Genomic DNA, 26,216 nt, shown 5'->3' on the forward strand with positions numbered 1-26,216 from the left:
TGCTTGCACTGAGCTTAATGGCCGTCAGTTTCAGCATATCTTGTTAGATGCAACATAAATCAAATGACAGAGCACTGGAATCAGTCGTCCTTTTCTTTCAGGATTCATTTGGCAAATTTAGATTTCGGCTAGTGTCTAGCCATTATCAATGCACTGTTCCACAGTATCAATGTATGTCCTAATACATCGCTCCCCTGTTGTCCGGGCTTGCGACACAGTTCGTTCAAGATGTTTTTTGCCCATATAATCACCTCTGAAATATTAGCAACAGCTGTACCTCTACATGTATTCCACTGTCAGAGGTATCAGAACACTTTTCGATCAAAACTTTCGGTCCGGTTATTTCTGGACCAGGCTACCTTTAATCAAACTGACACGTTCACATTTCTCCATCACCCCTGAAGGTTTGTGACACTATAACAAAACCACACTCTTCATGTACAGTCGTGGACAAAACGAGCGAGACCCCCGCCTTTTCGTTATACTAATACGCACAACTTTGAAGTCTGCTACACAGCATTACAGGCAAGACGATGAAGTGCTACCAACACATAATGCACAGGCGTGAAATTGACAAACTATCTGAATTTTCTCAGACTGTTTTCAATCATGTGTATGACTATATTAATGCTCATTAGTGTGTTAAACACAACACGTAAATATAAGATATAAATGAAAGAAGAAACGCTAATTAGTATGAACTGTACTAATAAAAATGAATTTCAGCTTATCGAGATAACATGACTGTTTTAGTAAGTACCCCAGACCGTTGCGAATTAGCAAAACAGTTTTTAAGGGCTGGGTAGACAGAGAGGCGGTCACGAATGTGAGACTAGTGCGGTTCCGTTTTCACCCATTTAGGTGATGAAATCCTAACAACGAAAATAGCTACAACAGTCACTGAAGATGAGGGCCGCAAAAATAATTGCCCCTACTCCTTATTGCAATGTTCTAGTTGCAGTCGATACATCAGCATTTTACTCGTAGCTATGCTTTAGATCCAAATCACGTTTACAGGAATGCATCTAAAATTCATTTGCATTTACACGTGGTAATTCTGATCCCAGTATTAATGCCACCGCGTTTTAGGAGTGCGAGGATTTAAGTGCGAGCATTTCCATTGCTAGGTAGCGTAAGAAACACTTCGGCTAATGAACATTTTCTGGCTGTGGCGAGTCTAATGCAGAATTCGAAACATTGTAGCTATGTAGCCGTTTATTTCCTGGGGCGGTGCAGAATTATCCTATTAAATTTACTCGCTGATAACAGTATTTTGTTATTACGATAAACATCTCGAATGATTGAGACATAAGCGGTGACATAAAGGTAGAAAATTCTTGTTTTCGAGTCCAAAAAGCTCTATGCAACAGAAACTACAGATCATTTTGCCATTTTCATTGCGAAATTGCCGCTTTATTCAAGACTAGGGTAATAATAGAGGGCTGTTTGCCTGTGTTGTCTGCTAGCGTAGTGAAAGGTGTTTGCTCCAGCAAGGGAAGTCTGGTTTGTTTTTCGGTTCTAATCTCGATGGAGACAGCTAGACTAGCAGTAAAGTAATTTTAAGAAATTCTCGCGCCCCCAATACGTTTTATTGCTACCTTTCTTCTGTACCGGCTCCCTGTGGACGCAAATATGAAGATCTTGTAAAATTTCATACCTCTTACTGATTACTTTTTCCTATTCTGTCAATAATTGAATTGACTTATGTGTGACAGTGAACGATTTTGAACTGAATTTCGTTATGAATCTTCACACATTGCTAAATTTGCACATTTTCGTGGTAGGTAATCCAGTATGACTGGTCTGAACGTTGACACAGACCGTTTTGCAGCCAAATACTCATATTATTTTGCGAATTCGTAACAATTTGGGATACTTTGTCTTACTAGAAAGGTTATTTGGAAGGAGAAACAGCCTTGGTCGTATTTTGTTGTTTTATTATCCGTAAAATCGATTTTCGGTCACTTCGTGACCATCCTCGGTGCTGAAATATACAATTAAAATTGTTAGGCATTGGTACTATCAAGATTAGAGCGATCAGATGTGACCGAAAATCGATTTTGCGGATAATAAAACAAAGAAATACGACCAAGGCTGTTTTTCCTTCCAAGTATATCCATTATCTGGTCGTGGTGCACAGAACACTCCATGGAGTCACCACCAATCAATAAATACAGTATCGTAGACTACCTACTGACTGTAGGTTTCGAGTTATTCAAAAAAACCTTCAAAAGTGACCACCAAACATATATCCACTCCCACACTCGTTCCCCATCGCTTAGCATTGGTAGTATGTTGTTCATAGCCCTCCCTGCTGCCATCGTACAAGAAATTATTCCCACATTCGATATCTTTTGATTTTATTGACTGGCCTTATTGCGCTCCCGCTTTAGTGGAGCATTTAGAAATTGTAAAACTAACGTTTAAGTAAGTAGTTAAAACTTCCGGGCTGAGAGGCCGTGGTCGAACAGTAGAACTTCTTCTCCCTGACGTTTCATTGCCAGCTGCGGACAACATCTTCCGAGGCGAGTCGTAGTTTGTCAATTTCACGCCTGTGCATAGTATGTTGGTAGCACTTCGTCGCCTTGCCTGTTATGCACTGTAGCAGACTTTAAAGCTGTGCGGATCAGCAAACGGAAAGGCGAGGGGACTCGGTCGTTTTGGCCCACTACTGTACATTTATACATCGCAAAGCTTTCTAACTTATCGTGCGTGGTGATGGATACGTTGTATTCCACTGTTAGTTCCCCCTTTCCGCTGCCAGCTGAAATCGGACAGTCCGAAGAACAATTCTGTTGGAAAGCGTAAATGTGATCTCGAATCTCTCTGACTTTTACAGTCACGGTCTTTTCGCCAGATACACATAGGCGAATGCAATACGTCGGTTGACTCCTCTAGGAACACATGTTGTCGAAATGTCAAATGTAACTGCAGTGCGATGAACAACGCCTCTGTCGTAGCTTCTGGTAGCGGAGATAGTTGAGCACCTGCTACACACTTTCATGCATATTAAATAAATCTGCGACGAATCGCACTTCTATGCTTTGGATCTTCTGTATTTCCTTTGCCAATTCTACGTGGCACGGATCGTCAAGTACTGGTGGACCGACTGTCTCGTAAGCTACCTCCTTTGTGGGTGCACTACACATCCTGACGATTCTTCCAACCTCAGTCTGACGTCCATCTCTCCTGCGTTTAGTTTTGTTTGATATTTCGTTCCTTGACATACTGAAATTGGATATAAGCGGACTATTGAGGTGAAAAGTTGTTAGATTCCTATAAATAGTCCATAATTAGTCAACATAGCAAAATTATTTTTAAATATTTATAACTAGTTTTGGCTAAAACAGGGAGCCATCTTCAGATCAAGTAAGACAAAGAGTGCAGTGTGCAATCACCAGTCCATAAGGAGACACAATGTTATCAATAAAATACACTGACGATGCCGGCCGTGAAAGCCTACACGCTATGATTTAACGTTTAAGTAAATTTTACCTAACAATTTTGTTAATTCTAACATCCTAAAATAACCAATTACATCGTTGTATTCGTCAGGGTCTCTGACTGCAATACAACTGTGATTTTAAGGGTAAAGTTTGGATTGTATTGTCAACGTAATTAATTTTAGCGCAATGTTTACAAAAGTCATTTTTTTTTCACTGCACTCACCGGCACGTTTAAACTAAAAATGTCAATGAAATAGCTGACTCTGCTCGTGGGTTCAAATATCTGGAACAGTTCATGGAGTTGGAAATTTTTGTACTGTGGTAGGAAGGAATGCTATGAAGAACACACTAGAAATGATGAATGGTGAGTGATGTGTGTAACCGTAGTCTCCAGCGAACAAGTATCTCAATGCAAAATTTACAAACATCTAATTACTTACGAGAAAGTCTTTTTCAATAGGACTAATCGTATGCAGAAAATATGAAAATATCGTGAGTGGTTTTTGATGGCGAGATCTAACGTCTCGGGCTGCATAAAACGGCATCTGTAGGGGCAGCTGAATAACTCCTATTAGCGTCACCGAAATATATGAGACTGACGTAAACATTGTAAAATAGCACTGCATGAACTGGTAGCTTATCACAAACCAGCGGACAAATTTACCCCTGTAACATAGCACCAGAGAACGGAGTAACGTGCTCTTGTCATAGCAGTCAGAGTGTTCTGTTAAATAAGCTGAATCAGTGATTTTCGTAAACCTTCGCTGGATGGATTCGTCAGTGGTAGTTGCCGCTTCGAAAATGATGGTTTGGCGCGGAGTATGTGTAGGAACTGTCTGGCTCTTGTTCATTAAGGGCACACTAAAAGCAGCCTGCTATCTGCAACAGTCAGAAGAACGCGTGCAGCCGGGGCTGCCACCTGAATATCGGACATTTCCTGCTCCCTTCCAGCACAGGCATGCGTCACCTCATCTCCAGTATGAGATTACAATGAAATCGAGACCTTTAGTTGCTAACAGCCATTGATAGATATCATCGGGAACAGTTGTAAACGTGTGCCCTAACCGGGACTCGAATCTCCGCTTACACTGAAGACGCTCTATCTGTCAAAGCCATCGACGGCACAGAGGATAGTACGACTGTAGCGACTTATCCCTGCACGCTCCCTGTAAGACCCACGTTTCCAACTTACTGTCCACACACTACATTTGTAGTACCCCTGCCGACTACACTCATTGCCCGCGGCAGTCAGTGTATCGATTCTAGTAAGAGTTCGGGCAATGTGAGTGCATCCGCACTGAAGAAGGTCATTGGCCGGTAAGCCTTGTCTATATAAAGGTGGTATCTGTCTCTTCCTTCGGACACGCAAACGTCCAGCTCCGCTGGAGATGGACAGGACGCAGAGCGGCTGCCGTGTTGCCCAAATTTAAGTGCGTTAGGTTTCTGTCTGTGAGCACATGTAAAGACAGGTGCGTGTCAGGTGAGGATCACAAACATTGCACACTTATCATCCGAAATTCTGCTAATCGCATTCTCTGAAAATTATTTCCAGCAGTTAGTTCATGAGCCCACGCGAATAGTAAACGGTTGTGAAAACACACTTGACCTCTTACCAAAAAATAATCCTGAGTTAATAACGAGCATCGAAAATGATTCAGGTATTAGTGAACACAGTGTTGTCGTAGCGAGATTGAATATTGTAATCCCCCGATCCTCGAAAAATAAGCGAAAATTATACCTATTCAAAAACCAGATAAAAATTCACTTGATGCCTTCCTGACAGACAATCGCCACTCATTCCAAATTAATAATCTAAGTGTAGACCAGATGTGGCTTGAATTGAAGGAAATAGTATCGGCAGCAATTGAGAGATTTATACCAAATAAATTAACAAAAGACGGAGCTGATCCTCCTTGTCACTCAAAACTGGTTAGAACACTGTTGCAGAAACAACGAAACAAACATGCCAAATTTAAGCAGACATAAAATACCCAAGATTGGCGATCTTTTACAGAAGCTCGAAATTTAGCGCGGACTTTAGTGCGAGACGCCTATAACTGTTTCCACAACGAAACTGTGTCGCGAAACCTGGTAGAAAATCCAAAGAGATTCTGGTCGTATGTGAAGTATGTTATGGGCAAGAAACAATTGGTGCCTTCTCTGCGCCATAGCAATGGAGATACAATCGAAGCAGTGCTGCCAAAGCAGAGTTACTAAACACAGCCTTCCGAAATGCCTTCACAAAAGAAGACGAAGTAAATATTCCAGAAGTCGAATCGAGAACGGCTGCCAACATGAGTAACGTAGAACTAAATATCCTCGGAGTAGTGAAGCAACTTAAATCACTTAACAACAGCAAGTATTGTGGTCCAGAGTGTGTACCAATTAGGTTCCTTTCGGAGTATTCTGATGCAATGGCTCCATGCTTAACAATCATATACAACCGTTTGCTCGACGAAAGATTCGTACCCAAAGACTGGAAAGTAGCACACGTCACTCCAATATTCAAGAAAGGTAGTAGGAGTAATCCACTAAAAGCAGCAGAATTTTGGAACACATATTGTGTTCGAACATTATGAATTACTTCGAAGGAAACGGTCTATTGACACACAGTCAACATGGGTTTAGAAAACATTGTTCCTGTGAAACACAACTAGCCTTTCATTCACATGAAATGCTGAGTGCTATTGACAAGGGATTTGAGATCGATTCCTTACATATGGATTTCTGAAAGGCTTTTGACAGTGTACCAAACAAGCGGCTCGTAGTGAAATTGCGTGCTTACGGAATATCGTGTCAGTTATGTGACTGGATTTGTGATTTCCTGTCAGAGCGGTCACACTTGGTAGTAATTGACGGAAAGTCATCGAGTAAAACAGAAGTGATTTCTGGCATCCCCAAGGTAGTGTTATAGGTCCTTTGCTCTTCCTTATCTATATAAACGATCTGGGAGACAATCTGGGCAGCCGTCTTCGGTTGTTTGCAGATTACGCTGTCGTTTATAGACTAATAAAGTCATCAGAAGATCAAAACAAACTGAAAAACGATTTAGAAGAAATACCTGAATGATGCGATAAGTGGCAGTTTACCCTAAATAACCAAAAGTGTGAGGTCATCTACATGAGTGCTAAAAGGAACTTTTTAAACTTCGGTTAGACGATATATCAGTCTAATCTAAAAGCCGTAAATTCAACTAAAGACCTAGGTATTACAATTACGAACAACTTAAATTGGAAGGAACACACAGAAAATGTTGTGGGGAAGGCTAACTAAAGACTGCGTTTTATTGGCAGGACACTTGTAAAATGTAACAGACCTACTAAGGAGACTGCCTACACTACACTTGTCCGTCCTCTTTTAAGAATACTGCTGCAATGTGTGAGATCAATCCTTACCAGATAAGACTGACGGAGTACATTGAAAAAGTTAAAAGAAGGACAGCACGTTTTGTATTATCACGAAATATGGGAGAGAGTATCACAGAAGTGATACAGGATTTGGGGCGTGATCTCATTAAAAGAAAGGCGTTTTTCTTTGCGAGGAATCTTCCCACGGAATTTCAATCACCGACTTTCTCTTCCGAACGCGAAAATATGTTTTTGACACCAACCTACATAGGGTGAACGATCACAAAGATAAAATAAGGGAAATCACAGCTCGTACGGAAATATATAGGTATTCATTCTTTCCGCGCGGTATACGAGATTGGAATAACGAGAATTGTGAAGGTGGTTCGATGAACCCTCTGTCAGGCACTTAAATGTGATTTGCAGAGTATCCAATTAGATGTATCTGTAGATGTAGACATCAGAGTGCGTGTTACTGATGCTTGCACTGCCGTTCTGCTACATGTGTTTGCGCAAGTCCACGAGGAATCGATGAAGTTACAACGTGGTTGGGAACACATCCAGGACATTGTGTAGCCTTAATGCGTCATCATCAGAACTTGTCTTGAACTGTACATAACTGTTGCATAACTCGAGAATCATTGCAGCTATGCTCAAATGAAAGGAGACACAGTTTCTCGTGTGTAATTCTCAGTCTTTATGATGTATCACATGAGGCACCTTACATCTGAAAATTAAGTTGGTTCCAAACTGTCGGCTTCGACAGTGGCTGCCATTTTGGAAACACAGCCTTAATAGTTTTCCTACTTTCCCGTCTCAAAAAGTATGACATTGAATTTCTGTATATCCAGTTGTATCAGTTTTATTTGTTTTGAAAGTGTGGTTCTAATTACCCTGTAGTTGCAGAGAAAAGGTTATAACGTACCTTTATCTTTCAAAGTGTTAATTGAAATTTTATTACCAGTCTCTTAAATACCAGCCAAGATGTACACTTTAATTCAATAGTTTATATCTTGTTTAGAAGAAGCTTTTTGAAGAATTTTCCTTTAAGTACGTAATTTTAACACTTTAGCATACATCCAGTTATATGATAGCAAATCAGAATGTTTGGTTCACTTGACAATTACGAGCAACTCGATAAGTACTACTACCCTTTCCAATTTTACAGTCAGTGACTGAGGAAATCTGACTGTACCATGTGGTATTACACAGACATACTGAAACTGAACTTCTCTCTGCTCCCATGTTTGGGAAGATTCCACGTTGCCTCCTAGTTCCATAATCTAGGTGCAATGGATACTTACATCGTAATTTGAAGTTGCATTTGTCACTGATAGATCTCTGCGTCTCCTCTCTGTTTTCAGTCATGGTCTGAATTGAACACCACCTCAGAGTCCCGAATGAACGATACACCTTTAGCAGCAATTCGATGCACGAATGCTCAGTCAGATGTTTGCTTTTGGAAGACTCCAATGTTCAGAAATTTCTCCTTTAGGTCAGAAGAGCATAATTCTGGAATCCATCAAACAGGAATTCGTCAAAATTCACATTTCTGCTGAAGAAGAATTAATGTGTTCTCTGAAACTTGATCGCATGTAAAAAAGAATTCTTCTTGAAGGGAGGATCTCACAGGCTTTTATTTCGTTAATCTGCCGCTGTTTTTGTCTTTCGTGGGATGGTATCATCGGTGATGCTCACGGAATCACAATAAAAGACAATGATGGAACTTGCGAGAAACTGTGCTAGAGGGCAGTACTAAATACGATGGAGTTCCAAACGTAAGGGTGGAAGGAACTTTTGCATTAAGGACTACCGTCAAGAAAAATTGCGCCATGAAACTTGGTCCGTACATAGAAAGAACTACTGCAGTATAGCAAAAAAGACGAATGCAATGTGACGAACAGAGATAACAGTTTAGACAATAATCACGCTCAACTCACCGCAGACTCTGTCCACGAGGTGGGTGAGGTGCTCTCGTGGTAGAGCGCTCCACTCGCCCCCAAGTGCGGCTGGCAAGTGCTCGGTTGTCGTTGGTGCGCGTGACCGTGCTGCAGCACGGCTTTCTTCCAGCAGCTCCTCTGCCTGTGCTGTTGGATGCGGTCACGCATTGTCGTCCGTAAAAATGAAGTCTGACCGTATGAACACTTGAAAGGAGGAACATGGGTGAGCAGTCCAACGCACAATAACGTTAGTGATGAGTGTTCCGTTTTCAATGATACACAGGTCAGTACGTCCGTGCAACATTATGCCTTCCAAAACCATAACACATGGCCAACCAGTACGACCATGTGCGTCCATGTTCCTGAGTTCATTACGTGTTCTCATATGTCGCTGTATGAGTGTAAGACCAGAATCACTACTCAGACTGAATCCGCTCTGCTCTCACTTGACAAGAGCACACGACTCCACTCCTTGCTGGCCCAGTCCCTGTGCTCTCGGCAGTGTTGGTGTCAAGTGGAACACGATGTACTGGTCATGGGGGAAAGAGAGCACTCCCATGCAGTCACCGCTCCGCTGTGTAGCATGAGACTGCGTGCCTTGCATTCCTGGTAAATGTTCCTGCAATTGCACCCCCTATTTGACGTGGGTCCGTCTTTGCCTGTTGCACAACTATAGCGGGCATCTTCTTCTTTTCTTCGGGCAGCAGCACCTGTGTTCACTATACTCCCCACGCAGCTTAAACCACCAATTCTGTGAGCAATAGCAGTCTCCTGGGCTACGCTCGTCACACTTCACGTGTCTCCCAGTTTCCCGATGATTGTTCCCCGTGTGAGGTCATCCAGATGTTGCCTCTGGACCAGGTTCCATGGAGAACACCACCCACCACAGTGCGTCGTACGTGCTCGCTGACTAGCGTACAGTCTTATCCCGTTCCTTCAACTGCCCCGTGCTGTGGGGCCAACCCCTTTTAGCGCTACGGTCACGCCGATCTCACGCCATCTGATATCCAACTTCCTGTGCACGACTAGGAGACCTCTGGAAGCATGCTCACGCTCTTTCATTCATTTCCACATAGCAAATAATACGTTATGGTGAGTTATATTGAGGGTGATTATATTCAAAGTTAAACTTTCAAAACGCTGTAGAAATAACATCATTGGTCAGAATGACGCAAAATTGCGACGGAATTTTATCGGAGAAGGGGACAAAATGTATGGCAGAAGAAGGAAAAAAAAGTGTGGAAATTGATCAACAGATGGCGCTGTATGTGTCAGAATACGTAAATGAAAACACTTATCACGTGCACGACACATTCAAGTTGTTATAAACACACCAGGTACACGGCTTTTCCTCCTTTCGCGTCGGCGACGTTCTCCATGGATGCCTCGATACAGAATCGCGCTCTGCTTGTAAAACTGCATTGCAGGAATGATGACTGTGCACACGTCGCTCTGAAGAAGTTACGGACACTGAAGAGTTTGAAAACAGGCTTTGGTCCGATGACTGCCTTGGGTCTGGAGAAAATGAGTCGGAAATTCGAAACGTTGGGTTCTTTTGGGGAGCGACCTGATAGAGGGAGGAATCGAATTGATTCGTCAGTGAAACCAATGGCCACAGCATTTCAGGAGCAGACGAGTGGTGGTGGGCAAAGGTGTGGTGCACGGGGGACTGCCCGAACACTGGGCATGGCTGTGAGCACGGTGCGTAAAGTCCTACGGAACATCATTCTTCGCTTTCCATTCAAAATTACCCATGTGCGTGAGTTGATCCTGTTGACCTGCGAGCGATGGAGACCTTTGCTTTAGAATTTCTTGCTCGCATCGAAGTGCACAATGACTGGCGGTGGAAGATTTTGTGGATAGTGGAAGCCCACTACCATCTGACAAGATATGTCAATACACAGAATTCTCGAATAAGGGAAGGGGAAATCCACACGCAAATCAACTAGTACCACTTCATTCTGAAATGTCACTGTGTGGTGCGGGTTTACGACATACACGCCTGGAAATTGAAATAAGAACACCGTGAATTCATTATCCCAGGAAGGGGAAACTTTATTGACACATTCCTGGGATCAGATACATCACATGATCACACTGACAGAACCACAGGCACATGGACACAGGCAACAGAGCATGCACAATGTCGGCACTAGTACAGTGTATATCCACCTTTCGCAGCAAAGAAGGCTGCTATTCTCCCATGGAGACGATCGTAGAGATGCTGGATGTAGTCCTGTGGATCGGCTTGCCATGCCATTTCCACCTGGCGCCTCAGTTGGACCAGCGTTCGTGCTGGACGTGCAGACCGCGTGAGACGACGCTTTATCCAGTCCCAAACATGCACAATGGAGGACAGATCCGGAGATCTTGCTGGCCAGGGTAGTTGACTTACACATTCTAGAGCACGTTGGGTGGCACGGGATACATGCGGACGTGCATTGTCCTGTTGGAACAGCAAGTTCCCTTGCCGATCTAGGAATGGTAGAACGATGGGTTCGATGACGGTTTGGATGTACCGTGCACTATTCAGTGCCCCCTAGACGATCACCAGAGGTGTACGGCCAGTGTAGGAGATCGCTCCCCACACCATGATGCCGGGTGTTGGCCCTGTGTGCCTCGGTCGTATGCAGTCCTGATTGTGGCGCTTACCTACACGGCGCCAAACACGCATACGACCATCATTGGCACCAAGGCAGAAGCGACTCTCATCGACGACACGTCTCCACTCGTCCCTCCATTCACGCCTGTCGCGACACCAGTGGAGGCGGGCTGCACGATGTTGGGGCGTGAGCGGAAGACGGCCTAACGGTGTGCGGGACCGTAGCCCAGCTTCATGGAGACGGTTGCGAATGGTCCTCGCCGATACCCCAGGAGCAACAGTGTCCCTAATTTGCTGGGAAGTGGCGGTGCGGTCCCCTACGGCACTGCGTAGGATCCTACGGTCTTGGCGTGCATCCGTGCGTCGCTGCGGTCCGGTCCCAGGTCGACGGGCACGTGCACCTTCCGCCGACCACTGGCGACAACATCGATGTACTGTGGAGACCTCACGCCCTACGTGTTGAGCAATTCGGCGGTACGTCCACCCGGCCTCCCGCATGCCCACCATACGCCCTCGCTCAAAGTCCGTCAACTGCGCATACGGTTCACGTCCACGCTGTCGCGGCATGCTACCAGTGTTAAAGACTGCGATGGAGCTCCGTATGCCACGGCCAACTGGCTGACACTGACGGCGGCGGTGCACAAATGCTGCGCAGCTCGGGCCATTCGACGGCCAACACCGCGGTTCCTGGTGTGTCCGCTGTGCCGTGCGTGTGATCATTGCTTGTACAGCCCTCTCGCAGTGTCCGGAGTAAGTATGGTGGGTCTGACAGACCGGTGTCAATGTGTTCTTTTTTCCATTTCCAGGAGTGTAGTTTACCATAGGGCCACATTTTTTCGAAGAGAGAGGTGCTTCCTGTCCTGTCACTTCTGTACCGTCACTGGTAAGCGCTATGAGTGTCTTTTGCGTAACCACGTCGAACAGCGTGGATGTGGCGATTGGATCATTTTTATGCAAGATGACGCACCTCCACACATTGCAAATCCGTTTAAGCAGCTGCTGAAGCGCCATTTCGGAAATCCTAGGATTATCACTTACCATTTTCCTACAGCCTGGCCGTCCTGAAGTTAATCCGTGCGACTTCTGGCTGTGGGGTTATCTGAAAGATGTGGTCAGTTTTCCTATTGCAAACTGAGCTGAATGGAAGGAACAGATTGCGCAACACATTCTCAACGTGACCTCGGGAACACTTTGATCAGTTGTGGAACATCTGTTTCTCGATTTCAACTTGTTGCAGAAAACGGTGGACAGCGCATATGGAACATGTTTTGCGCCAGTCACACTGAGATTAATAACTCGATTTGATTTTGAGTGATGCTTGTTATGAGTTTCTTCAGGACAACTAAAAAGCGATGTGATTGATGCTTTTGATACGGTTTTCGGCTTCAGGATACTTAAAAACCGATTATTCCCATCCGATGTGATATGACCTCACCGTGGTGGATGGGCTTACGTAACTAACAGTCTCACACCTCTACACCCATGCACACTGAATAGCAGTTTGCTTAACGTCAAACGTACACCTTACGCTTTGCTGTGTGATTCATTTGTCATTTGTAGTGGACCACTATTAAACTATGATGCTTACAGCACTATCTATTGCTACATTTTGTAACTATTTATTTTCCTTTTGACATTCCTTTCCCCTTTCTCCGATAATACTGCGTTGCAATATGCCGTCATCCTGTGGTGTTATTCCTTCAGAGGTTTGAAAGATTAAGTTTGATTGTAATCACCCTGTATATCGTTCTTTTTACAGAACACTGTAGCTGAAAAATTAATGTTTCACCTCTGTGTTCAGTAGTCACAGAACGTGCAACAGTTCCTTGCTGCTTTGCGACCATACTGGCAATGAAACAGAAGACAGAAATCTTAATTACTGTATTTTATTTATTTAACCAGATCTGATTAGGTCCATCTCGTCCTCTCGCACATCAGACCAGGGTTTCACGCATACGGTTTTAATTATATCTTAGCTACCCAAGAAACAACTATTTTTATACGACGTCTAGTATTAAAATGATTTGAGTGCCTGAAGTGAGTATGTTATACTGACAATGTACTAACAAAGATAATACTGGCACTACTTCCATCACTGCAGTTGCTGCCACTAATAATAATAATAATAATAATGACAATAGTTGTGACATTAGTAACACTAATGACAGTCGAAGATAAATGAAGAATTTGTAGGTCTAGAAAACAGATGTTTTCTGAAACAGCAAGTTCTGACAAAAGTAAATTTAAGAAGACTGCCTAAGAATACTGAGAAATGAGTAAAATCAAGTTGGAAAGAGGAATATACAAGTACAACGAGTGTGTGCCGAGTCTTCTGAAATTTTTACACAGGTGCAGTATCGTAATACGATTCCTTCCCTCAATCATCACATTACACGTACAATAGGCAGGGTCACCCAAGAATATTTTTTTTTTGCTTTATGACTTAAAACTTACTAGTTGTGCGTTGGAAGATACGAATACGGCAAAGAAAAATTGTTATTGGCTCTACTTTACGTGGTATCAGTAGGTGGAAGTATTCTATTTTAACGTATTAAGAGAAAACAATATATTTTAACTGCATATGTCAATAACGTTGAAAGTCTATTTGAGTTTTTTTTTGTAGCCGTTATATTCTCAGAGTTCTAAATTGACGTAACTTACCTGGAGGTTGGTGGCTTTGCAAGATACTTGCCTTTTGGCTTGCCTCTTGTGTGTTAGTTCCAGATCCTCCTTACGTGCAGCACAGCACTAATCTTCAAGCATTACTTCATTCCAAAAACCCTAATACTTTTGTTCCAATACAGAAAATTCTAATGAGATCTTTCTCTTTGTTGATTAGTGGTAACTCCATGACTAGGTGTATTACATCAGACTCCTGGGAAGTGAAACGCCTTTTGGGCTCTTCTTGTTCTATACCGTCGCTATTTCCTATTTCAGACTTATAATTTTAGTGGTCGAGAAGCAAATGGAAGCCTTCTGGATGTAGAATAGGTCCAATAAAAAAGGTTCAAATGGCTCTGAGCATTATGGGAGTTAACATATGAAGTCATCAGTCCCCTAGAACTTAAAACTACTTAAACCTAACTAACCTAAGGGCATCACACACATCCATGCCCGAGACAGGATTGGAACCTGCGACCGTTGCGGTCGTGCTGTTCCATACTGAAACGCCTAGAACCGCTCGGCCACACTGGCCGGCAATAGGTCCAATAGCAGATGGATGATACAGTATTGAATTATTTTTCTTTTTTTTTTAAGAAAGAGCAGTTATCTGCATGGTTTGTAGAGTCCCGAGAAACTATACATACAGCAGACGGTTTCTTATTTTTTAGCCATTCTCTTATTGCGAAGGCATGCTGAAAACTAATGCCCCCAGCTCTCTGCTCTGTTCTCAGTGTCGACTGAAGCATCACACGTCCTGCCTGTATTACTTGGTCGATATCCTAGCTTCGCTGACGCAAGTTGCAGCCCTCTGAGGCCAGAGGGCTCCGAACTGTAACGTGTAACGTGACTGTCTGTAATGTAACTATGTCGATGGTGAGAAACAGCTTGCTGTAATCGAGTTTCTAATTTAAACTCATAGAGGAATGGAAGCTCTGTACGACCACGATTGTATCGACGTCAGTAATACGTGACTTAGGGTTGTTCACGCTCGTAATGAGGGAAACGGTGGTGCTAACCTCAGGTTGTGTGACAGACCTCGAAGTGGGCCACCGCGAGCGGCTCTCCGGGATCGGGTAGGTCAACTCGGCAGGGAAAATCGTCGGATAACTCGGACACACTCTGCAGATAGTCATAGGATGTTGCGAGATCGTGTGCAGGCCATCATTACAGAATGCCAGTACAGAAAACTGTGTGTATGGTGTGTGCCTGTAATGCCTCACGTGAGACACAGGAAACCCGACGTTTGTCAACAATTTCTTTTGCATTTTGAGTGTCAGGGTGTGGCACTCCTTAACAGCATTGTGACAAGTGACGAAAGTTCGTTTCACCAATTCGACCCTGAAAACAACAGTGCATCAATGGAGTTACACTACAAAGGATCATCGATGACAAAAGAGTTCAGGACCATTCTGTCGGCGGACAAAGCCATGCTCGCAGTACTTTGGGTAGTTCAAGGTGTGGTCCATTTGGAATTCATACCTACAGGCACCACCGTAAACTCTGCAAGCGACTGCGAGACCGTCAGAAAAATGAAAGCAATGATTCGATGAATTCGTCTACAGGTGGAGCGCCGCCTCCTCCAGCACGACAGTACCACAGTACCACTGTACAGACTAGCGCTGCGACGGACGCAGCGACCCGACGCCTCAGCTTCACTGTCATCGATCGTTCTCCATGCAGTTCCATCTTCGTCTCCTCCGATTTTCATCTGTTCAAGAACTTAAACAACGCCTTCGAGTACTTCACTTCGATAGTGACGAAACGGTGCTAGCAGAGGCGAGGTTGTGGCTGAGTCAACAAAGCCCAACGTTGTACAGTGACAGTACCAAGAAACTCCTCCCTCGTTAGGTGAAATGTGTTCGCAGGCAGGATGACAATGTTGAGAAACAAATATGTAGACGTGAAGAATAAAAATCTAAAATGTTACTAAACTTTGTTTTATTTAAAAATCTTTACGAATTTCCACATACAAAATTCGGAGGCATTATTTTTCATGCGTATGACTGGATAAGAGCTGCAACATACATGAGGAGCCTACGATTTAATATGGCCGTCCACCATCACATCAAAATAATGCTGGTACGCAGTCTTAGCGAGACGCGCCAGATTGTCTTTTTGTGACGAAAAAGTTATTTCACCACATATGTAATAAAAATCATTCACTGAAATACGGAATTGGGTGGCATTTCATTTTAACAAGTTGTACGCTTCAAAAGCCCTCGAAAACCAACTCTGCACTAATTACAACACAAACAGTATGAAGCTCACAGCCACAGAAATAATAATAATAATGTTTATAACCTATAAGCTTCTGGACTATTGTGTGTGTGGTTTTTTTTTCATTTAGCATGTGTGATAACTCCAAAAACAAAATTACCTTCAAACTGAAAATATAGATCGGGAAAAAGCTAACATTTCTCCGTATCTCCAAAGTAAGACCTCATTAGTTACATTAGATGATTGTAGGAGGGGTTATGAGAAGTAAAACATTCCCCCGTTAGTAGTAGTTTATCGTAGGGCGGTGGAGCAATAAATGCTAAGTGAACAGAAAAACATGCTCCAGTTTAATTTTCAACAAGAATCGAGTTATGCATCACGTTTTATGCTTTTTGGAGAACTAAAATCTCTCCTGTAAGAACCAACATGGATTTTCGAAACACAGCTTTTTGTCTTCGTCAATGATACACACAGCGGCGTACACCAGTGTGAGCAGGATGGCGCAGTTCTGTAGCCTTCGAAACGCATTCTGTCCAGTTGGCGCTGCCACCGGTAAACAAATAACGAGCTTACGGAATATCACTCAAACCTTATGACTGATTTCACGACTTCCTCAGTAACAGAATTTATCAAGTTGTTCTTAATGGGCAGAAAGATCAAGACGTAAATGTAAGCAAGGAAAGGAAACATGGCGGCGAGTGAGTGACGTGCGTTAGCTTGGCTCGCAAATTTACGTGAAATCTGGAGGTGTTTTAAGTAGTTAGGCTAGTTTACATATACTGAAGTCGTATATCTACTGCCGAGTGTCGTATTTTAAATCACATACTGAGCGCTTGAAATGTAAAATCGACGAACAACGCGCAGTGCAGCCAACGGCCAGGCTGGCGACAGCGCAGGCGTGGAGTCTACACCGGGAGTTGCGGCCGCTCCGCCCGACACCGCTGACATCGGCGCACTCGTGAAGGCCGAGGTGAGTGCCGCGCTGCAGGCTAGGGAGACGCTCGGGCTCGTTGTTCAAACCATCACGGATGCTGTCGCTGCAGCAGTGACGGACAAAATACAGAAAACTCTGGAGGCGAATGCGAGCGAGGGCCGTGTACTGGACACATCGTTAAAAGCAAGTGAGGACAGAGCTCGAACAGAAATTGATCGAGAAGACGGACGAGCGCGAACACTGTCAGAGACGCAATAATCTCAGACTGTTCGGCATTCCAGAGAACACAGATGAACTTGTGATAAACCTTGTCCAAGAAAAGCTAGGCGTGCAGGTGACTCTGAGTGACATTGACAGAAGTCACAGAGTGGGTCGTATGTCGCCAGGTTCTACAAAACCGAGACCTATAATACTGAAATTTGTGTCATATACGAAAAGATCTGAAATCGTCAGAGCAAAGAAGAACCTCGCGAAGTCGGGTCTGTCAGTACGCGAGGACCTGACCTCTGAAAGACTAAACATTTTCAAGAGCGCGATTTCGAAATTTGGGCTACAGAACGTATGGACAAATGACGACAGGATAATGGTTAAGACAGAAAACGGAAAGAGAACAATTTGCAGTGTTAATAAACTCGAAAGCCTGTGCTTTAGAACCTAAATCATGCCTAATCTTGCTGCCACTAATCTGTATGTCTATATTGTTTACACTGTCAACCATTACTTAACTAATGTATTATCAAATTTTTCGTTTCTCCACATAACTATTTTTTATCTCTAATTGTTTTCTCATGTAATTTTGTTATTATTTGTATTATCAACTTTTCGATTCTCCACAGAACTATTTTCATCTCTAATTGTTTTTCTCACGTAGTTTTGTTAATTGTTACATAAGGTAGTCTGACTTCCATCTTTAATTAGCAACCCAGCACCATACTTCAGTTGTTATCCTCATAAGTGCAATTAATATCCACGGCTACTTCCAGAACCGTTGCAGACCTCGCTGACCTTGGCAGCAGACCCCGTTGCCTCCCCGGGGACCCACGCCCTCCGCCTCCCGACCGCTTTCACTGCACAGAACTGGGAGGACACTCCCACAGCCCCCCTCCTTCACACGCCTTCCGCATTCCTCATGCCAGACCTTATTGTCACCGCTAACCACGACCCGCAATCAACTGTCGGCAGCCTCCTCGGGCAATCAACAACCGAACGCACCAAGCTGCACATGCAAATGTTCAAATAACTGATATACACGTAATATTTTTGTCAGAGACTTGGCTCAAATCAAGTATTCCTACAACTTCCGTAAACCTAGATGGCTATATCTTTCTCAAACACGACAGATGCAACAGACGAGGGGGCGGAGTAGGGGCGTACATACGCTCTGGTTTGTCGCCTACTGTACTACACACATCCGACAACAATGTACATAAACAAGAGAAATATGTGTTCATAGAGATCAAATCCCATAACAGAAAGTGCTTAATATGTGTCCTTTACAAACCTCCTAAAGTAGGTGGGTTCTCCTACTTCGAAACTGCATATGAACATGTAATTATAGCAGGTGACACTAACATTAATTTTCTGCGCAATAGTCCTTCTACTGGGAAATTTAAGAGGATGTTTTCTTCCTCAAATATGACGCTACTTCAGCTCGCAGCTACTCATCACATGACTACCAATCACACTTTCATAGATATATTCGCAACGAAATATCCAAACAATAATCCGCACCTCTCAAATATCTGCGCCTGGCAACTCTGCCCATGACATCATTTTCATGACGTATTCACTAGAATGTCCTAAAAAGAAACAAAAACTGTCTACATACCGAGACTTCAAACGCATAAATTTGCCTGAACTCTAAACTGAGGCACAAGGAATAGTTTGGGGGATGACCTCTACTCCTCTCATGGACATAAACAACAAACTCCAGGATTTCACTAACAAAATTACTCAACTGTATGACAAATATGCTCCAATAAAGACCAGAAAAGTAAAAACGCAACCTGCGCCTTGGCTGTGTGATGAACTAAAACAGCTCATGACTCTCAGAGACGCTGCACATCGAGCATACAAGATACACCCTACACCTGAAAATCATACTGTATACAAGCAGAAACGAAACATCGTCAGTCAAGCGGTGAGAAACGCAAGCTCAGGCATGCCCGTACATTAGCTGACAATAGATGTAGAACAGATATCCTGTGGAAAAATCTCGGTAGTCTCGGTTTAGGTAAAATAATAGTTGCAGAGAATCCCGTAGCCCCAGCTGAAGAACTAAACCGATTCTTCACATTACCTACAATCACAATAGAACAACAAAAAAAACAAAAAAAACAGAAAATCATTGATTACTTCATGAGGATGAACGACTGTAGCAAAGAAAAATTCCATCTACAGCACGTCACTTGCAATACTGTCAATAAAGTCATAATGCAGATTACATCAGCATCTACTGGACATGATGGCATCACTATCCAGATGGTAAAACATATATGATCAACATATATTGATCAACTACTGCCCTCTATATCAGACATTTTCAACGATTCATTAATCACAAGTGTTTTCCCTGAGGCCTGGAAACGGACAAATTAAGCCACTACCTAAAAAGGACATCACCACAGCACGCTCTGACCACCGCCCCACCTGCCTTCTTCCTGCACTATCAAAGGCCCTGGAATATATAGTCCATGACCAGCTCACCAACTACCTAACTATTAACAACCTAATAGAAGAATACCAATCAGGTTTCCGTAACCATCGAAGCACATCATCCGCACTGATAAAGGTGACAGATGATCTGAAACTTGCCATGGACAGACAAGAAGCGACTACCACTTGTTTCTTAGATTTCAGCAAAGCATTTGTTACGGCCGACTTCGACATCTTACTAGCCAAACTTAGCGGTCTAAGTTTCTCACCAAATTCAGCGCAATGGTTTCGCTCATACATGACGTGGCGGCAGGTAGTGTCAGGCGTTTCCCAAGGTCATATACTCTTCTCTCTGTATGTCAATGATGTGTCTTCGGTTCTGACCTATTGAAAATATCATATGCATGCCGTTGACCTTCAGTTGTATCTAAGTGCGAAACCAAGCAATCTTAAGAAAGCTATTGAAAATTTCAGTACTGACCTCGATGCACTATCAAAATGGGCACAGGACATAGGAGTAAAACTAAAACCATCTAAAACCCAACCGGTACCTGTTGGTCACTCTAAGCTCATTAGCTCAAAACATCGGGAATCCGTACCATCTATTATCCTAAATGGAACACATATTAACTTCTCTCCGTCAGCAAAGAGTTTGGGAGTAATAATATATGAAAATCCAAATTGGACAGATCACGTAACTGCAGTCTGCAAAAAAGCATCAGCAACCCTTCCTGTGCTACAAATATATAAAAAACTCTTCACTTTCGATCTGAAAAAGAAATTAGTACAAACGCTTATACTCCCAATCATTGATTACAGCGATATTACCCTACAAGGCTTCTCTAAGGAAAACTCGCGACGTCTGGAACTGATCATGAATGACTGCGTCCGCTATATCTGTGACGTTCGACTTTTTGATCACATTTCACCAGCATATACAAAATTGTCCTGGCTGCGTGCAGACAAACGCAGAAATTTCCATACACTCTGTCTCATCTACTGCCTTATAAATGTACAATGTCCCTCATATCTCTCCTCGTCCCTAACGCTCATGTCGGAACAACATGACAGAAACACACGTTCCCATTATAATAAAATCCTCTCCGTTCCACTGCATCGCTCAGTCACCTTCTCTAAGTCCTTTACAGTAGCGGGAACCCGACTCTGGAATAACCTCCCTCGTTATGTTAGAGAAATTAAAAACATGCCCTGCTTCGAAAAACAGTTAATGAGGTATCTACTTAAGCAACAGTAATGTCTTCCTCTGTACATGAATGCACTTCACCTCATTACTTCCCTCTTTCCCCCTCCTTAAATCTCCCTTCCCCAAAACTCTCGCCGGCCGGGGTGGCCGAGCGGTCCTAGGCGCTACAGTCTGGAACCGCACGACCGCTACGGTCGCAGGTTCGAATCCTGCCTCGGGCATGGATGTGTGTGATGTTCTTGTTAGTTAGGTTTGTTAGTTAGGTTTGAGTAGTTCTAAGATCTAGGGGACTGATGACCTCAGCAGTTAAGTCCCATAGTGCCCAGAGCCTAAAACTCTCTATACTAGTTAACATCAACTTTACACACCCATATGTTAATGTACATCTTGATAAATCTTCATTACTATTGCCCATTTTTCTCATGTTTATCATTATTATGTGACTACTTTTTCTTTTACTGTTATTATTATTGCGTTTATCATAATTTGTATGTATAGCACCTGTTGTAAAAATACTGTCAGCATTTACTTTATTAGTTCTTAGTCATGACTCTTTATTCATATTGTCACTAGATCAATCTAATTTTCTTATTTATTGTCATGATGTAACTCTGATGTGTGAAATGCTGCATATGTGGAACACTGGTCCGATGTAAGAGAGGGCCTGATGGCCCTAATCTGATCAGGTTAAATAAATAAATAACACGGGGATTGCACCAACACAATGACATGAGGTCACTACTACTCACTTCACAGCGTGGAGGTTAATGAAACCGAGGAACTACAGGGACGGATTGATGACTGGAAATGCAGCAAAAATTTCCTACGAAAATGTTCCGGGAAATGGACGGTGTGCGTGCAGTGAGAATAAATAAACCCGGAACACAGTGCACAGCTGCATTGCACCCACGTCACAACAGATGTTCAGAGTGGCCTCCACGGGATTGCAGATGATAAGGACAGTAGCGGTAGTGATGCAGGGCAGACGTAACTGTACTTTAGGTTACGTAATGTTGGCGGTCCACTTTCCTGGAGTTTGTACTGCGGTTCGTCTCGATATCCTGTAGAAGCCGGTCCTCCAAATCTGTTGCACGCTCAGTCCGCCGCCTCCCCCCACGGGTGTCTGCCTGGAAGACCCCGTGATCAGACGCCAAAGGAGGGCTTGAAATGTTGTGTGCTGTGTTTGCTGTCTGTGAGGGTACTTTTTACGGTATAGCCGTGCTGCCTCTCGACCGTTTCCATCTGATTGGCCATACAGAAAGACCGTATCGGCTTGTTCTCGACAGGAATGCCGTACCATTCTGCTGGTTACAACACGCTGCGTCAGTCACACAGCCTCGAACACACAAGCAACACACGGCACATGGCCAGAGGAGCTGTCATTCGTTAACACCATCTGCTCTGGCGACAATGCATTTCCGGACACATGTTTGTAGGACCTTTCTTTCTCTTTCCGGTCAAAATTTCGTTCCTGCAGTTTGTTGGTTTTATTAATGTTCACCCTGTATTTGTATACACATGATCTGGAGGAGAACATGGAAAACTTCGTGAGGGTACGATGATGATGTTTGTAGGAAAGTAGGAAAGCCACAAATCCGTAGTGAAAGTGAGGAGAAACTGCTGCGACTAAACGATTGGTAAACTGGCAGAGGGTTTGTGCTGAAACAAGTAGAACCATCCTTTACTTAAATTCTTGGATTTAGTAACAACTGCAATAAATCTGGGATTAAGCATCCGGGAGACATAAACTGGAACGAGCGAATTAAACTAGTTGTTGAAATACAAGGTTCCAAGCTGAGATTCATGAGAAAATCGCAATGAAACGTGATTTACCAACGAGAGAAGTGGCTTACGAAACACTTGCTCGACCGATTGCCGCGCGCTGCTCATCCGTCCGTCTGCCTCCATATAGACTGTGGCCACATCGGAAACTTGTTGTAATGTGTTTGTCTTCAGTCTGCAGTGGGGAAATCATTGGTTTTGGGCCTATGAATATTAGGTTTACTCGCTTGTTTCTTTGTCCTTTACTCGACTTTGGCTTGCAATATGGAGATCGGTAATGCGACCTCTGCTATTGTGGATTGAAGTGGTGTGGTCTGTGCCAATTGGACGCACAGTGCACCCCACGAGTAATGCGATATCGAGACAGCAAACATTTGATGTTCGCATACTATAATTGATAATGTGAAAGGAGACTGTTGTATTTGCCATGACAATTTTCAGGTAGCTTCGGCCATACGTGTAAATGACATTGTGAATTTCATAAATGTACTCAAGCTTCGCAGAATGAAAATAACAATATTATTTGCAAGTTTGTTCGTGTGACCACCGATCTTAGTCGGAGATGTTAGTTCTACTTTGTCAGAGTAGCAGTCAGCGAGTGTTAGATAGTCTAAAATCGGCTTGAAAAGGATAAGAGCTGACCTTCGTGTATTGAAGCAACATTACTTGAAAAGGATTTTGTACTAATGGGTTTTGAGAAAAGGAAACTAGATTATTTCAATAGAAGAAAGTCAGGAGAGGAATTTGTAAGGTAATCCAGTTTAATATCTATATTTGTAACTGTGTAATTCCTTATTGTTGGAACATTGCGTATGGTTGAAGTTTACTGTAGAAATATCATAATGCGACACATAGTTTTGTTTTATAGTTGAAACTAGTGTCGAGGAAACTTGTTAAGAAATACTTTGCTCACTCATCGACGTGCGTGAACTTTATGAACATGTACATTGTTTTCGTCGCTTTATGAAGCACACATTATACTTAGAGTCTTTGTCCTCATTTATCAATCATTAAGTTTAGTTCCTCGCTTTAAATTCCTTACTTTCGTGACTGTGCTTGTATACTCGCATTGCACATCGCGAGTTGTTTGCTGCAGAAACACTTTTGTGAAAGGTGATAAAATATCGTCTTCCACTGCACATCGCAAGTACGGTACGGTATATGAAATTTTTTTTTGACAATTTCTTCATTATCTTAACAGTAACATGTCGCAGGACATTCAAGCGGTCTGGTCGCATTGGTAGGTCAACAAATTTGTCATGAAGATTCATGTCCATTGTAAGGTACAGTCATTATCGGAATGTACTTGTGAAAATAATATATTACTTCAGAGACTTGATACCAATAGATCTCAGGAAACTGCTGTCTCGTGAGTTAGCAATCGGTTTCATCAAAAAGTCAGGTTTTATGTTAATTTGCTTTCCAATTAAATTAACAGTTCTCGTACAGTCACTGTTTGCAAGACTAAATATAAAGATTAGCAATATTCAAGGCCAACATTTTAATCGGAATAAGTTTTGTAATAAGATAGCGTAAATAAATATCACTGAAGACGGGTTGCTTTCTTGCAGGTGAATTGTTTGTTGTACTAATTAGTCTGGATTTTGAATCGTGTAGAGTGTGAGCTTGACGTACTTCCTTTCAAAATTTAATTTCAACACAGTTCTGTTACCCTGTACTGAGATTTACGTACTTCAAAATCAAAATAAGGTTTACCAACACGAATTCAGAAGTTTAAGAGTATCGCTTCAAAAGTATCGGCGTCTGAGGCAGCTAGCTGTGGTGGGCGCGCCAGCAGCCGGCGCTGGCCCGGCACTCGCTGACCAGACTGTGGGCAGCTGGCGTGGAAACAGCACCAGCCGCTCTGAACAGGCCGCCAGCAAGCGGCGGCGCCCGCGCCAGCAGCTTCAGAAGTGAGTGACCATGTCGGGCATGATCACGCTCTAGACTCCACACAGGGAAGGCAGTCCGACCACAGGCGCAGATGGTGGGCAGCTGACATGGCTCGCACCTCATGGTGACGGAAAAGTAGCCTTACGCTCCCGGACGGAAACCGGAGACCCTCAGGACGGAAGGCGACAGCAGTCGTTGTAGAGCGCTCCAAACGACTCAGTTTCCACTGGACTGCAGTGCAGCTGGAAGCGTCAGAATCCCCAGAGTAGGACTTGCTGTTCGACATAAGCTCACAGACAGCTAAATAAACAGATGCCAGACCAACATAGATCTCTGCTTCAGGCCGCTGAGTTGCAGACTGCAAAACTTACCATGGAAATCAGCAATATTTGTGCAAGACTGGCGTGCCTTGGTCATGCTACTTTGAAGCAACAGTGATGTCACTTGTAACTATAATAGCCAATAAAACTGTATATGGAGCATAGTTGATATGAGGGTGACGCCTGTACATTTACGTTTACGTCCCTTGTCTTCGAAACCTTGTGAACCACCTGCCACGGTGTACTTCTCATTGTAGGAGATATTAGAGCTTTTTTTTCTAGTATTTCCATATGTCACGAGCGAAGGATTATAGCTTAAATGCTTCTCTGCCCTGTCGTCGTAACTGCCGTCTGCTTCACGTCTGCTGTGCAGCGAGCTACGTTAAGTATTAACTGTATTTTTCTTACTTGTCACTTCTTCTTCCGTGTGCTTGTTTTTGCTTTTATTAAGCTTTAATTGCCGAGTGCTAGTAATAGTGTTCCATAGATTTCGTGTTTGTTTTGAATACAGTCAGAGAGAGTCCCTTTAGACAACCATAGTGACAGTAGTTTGTTTGTTTGTTTTCAATACAGTCCAGAGACAGGTAGTGTTATTTTCATTGTTTTCTACAAGAAGTGTCTAGCAACCACAGTTTAGTCAACAATCAGCCGCCTTTAGTGAATTAGCAGTCTAGTTAAAAGTTGATTAACTCTCTGCAGTAAATTGATTCCTTAGGATGGATAGGTTGTGTGACTGCTGTGTACGGACGCAGGAGGAGCTGGCCACTGTTCGCGATCAGCTGAGCGTGTTGATGGCCGCGGTCAGCCGTCTTCAGGCTGCTGCCTCGGAGTGTAGCGGCAGTGGGGAGTCTGGTGCGTCGCAAAGGTACACCCCAGGTGTTACATGCTTCACCCACTGTCCCTGCTGTCGAGACATCTTCGCGGGTACCGGGCGCGGTTGGGCCACCCTCCCCCCAAGGGGAGTGGCGGGTTCAGCGGCGTTCGCGGCGCACGAGGCGGAGGGTCAATGTGGAGGCTGGCCGTGTGGCATCGCCTGCTCTGCCTGTGAGTGGACATGTGGCCGCTCCTTCAGCAAGGTCCGAGCAGGCACACTGGGGGAGGGGTTTATTAGTTATTGGGAGCTCCAACGTTAAGCGAGTGATGGAACCCCATAGGGAAATAGCGGAATGGTCGGGGAAGAAGGCCAGTGTTCACTCTGTCTGCCTGCCGGGG

The sequence above is a fragment of the Schistocerca gregaria genome, chromosome 8 (assembly GCF_023897955.1).
Source record: "Schistocerca gregaria isolate iqSchGreg1 chromosome 8, iqSchGreg1.2, whole genome shotgun sequence".
Lineage (NCBI taxonomy): Eukaryota > Metazoa > Arthropoda > Insecta > Orthoptera > Acrididae > Schistocerca > Schistocerca gregaria.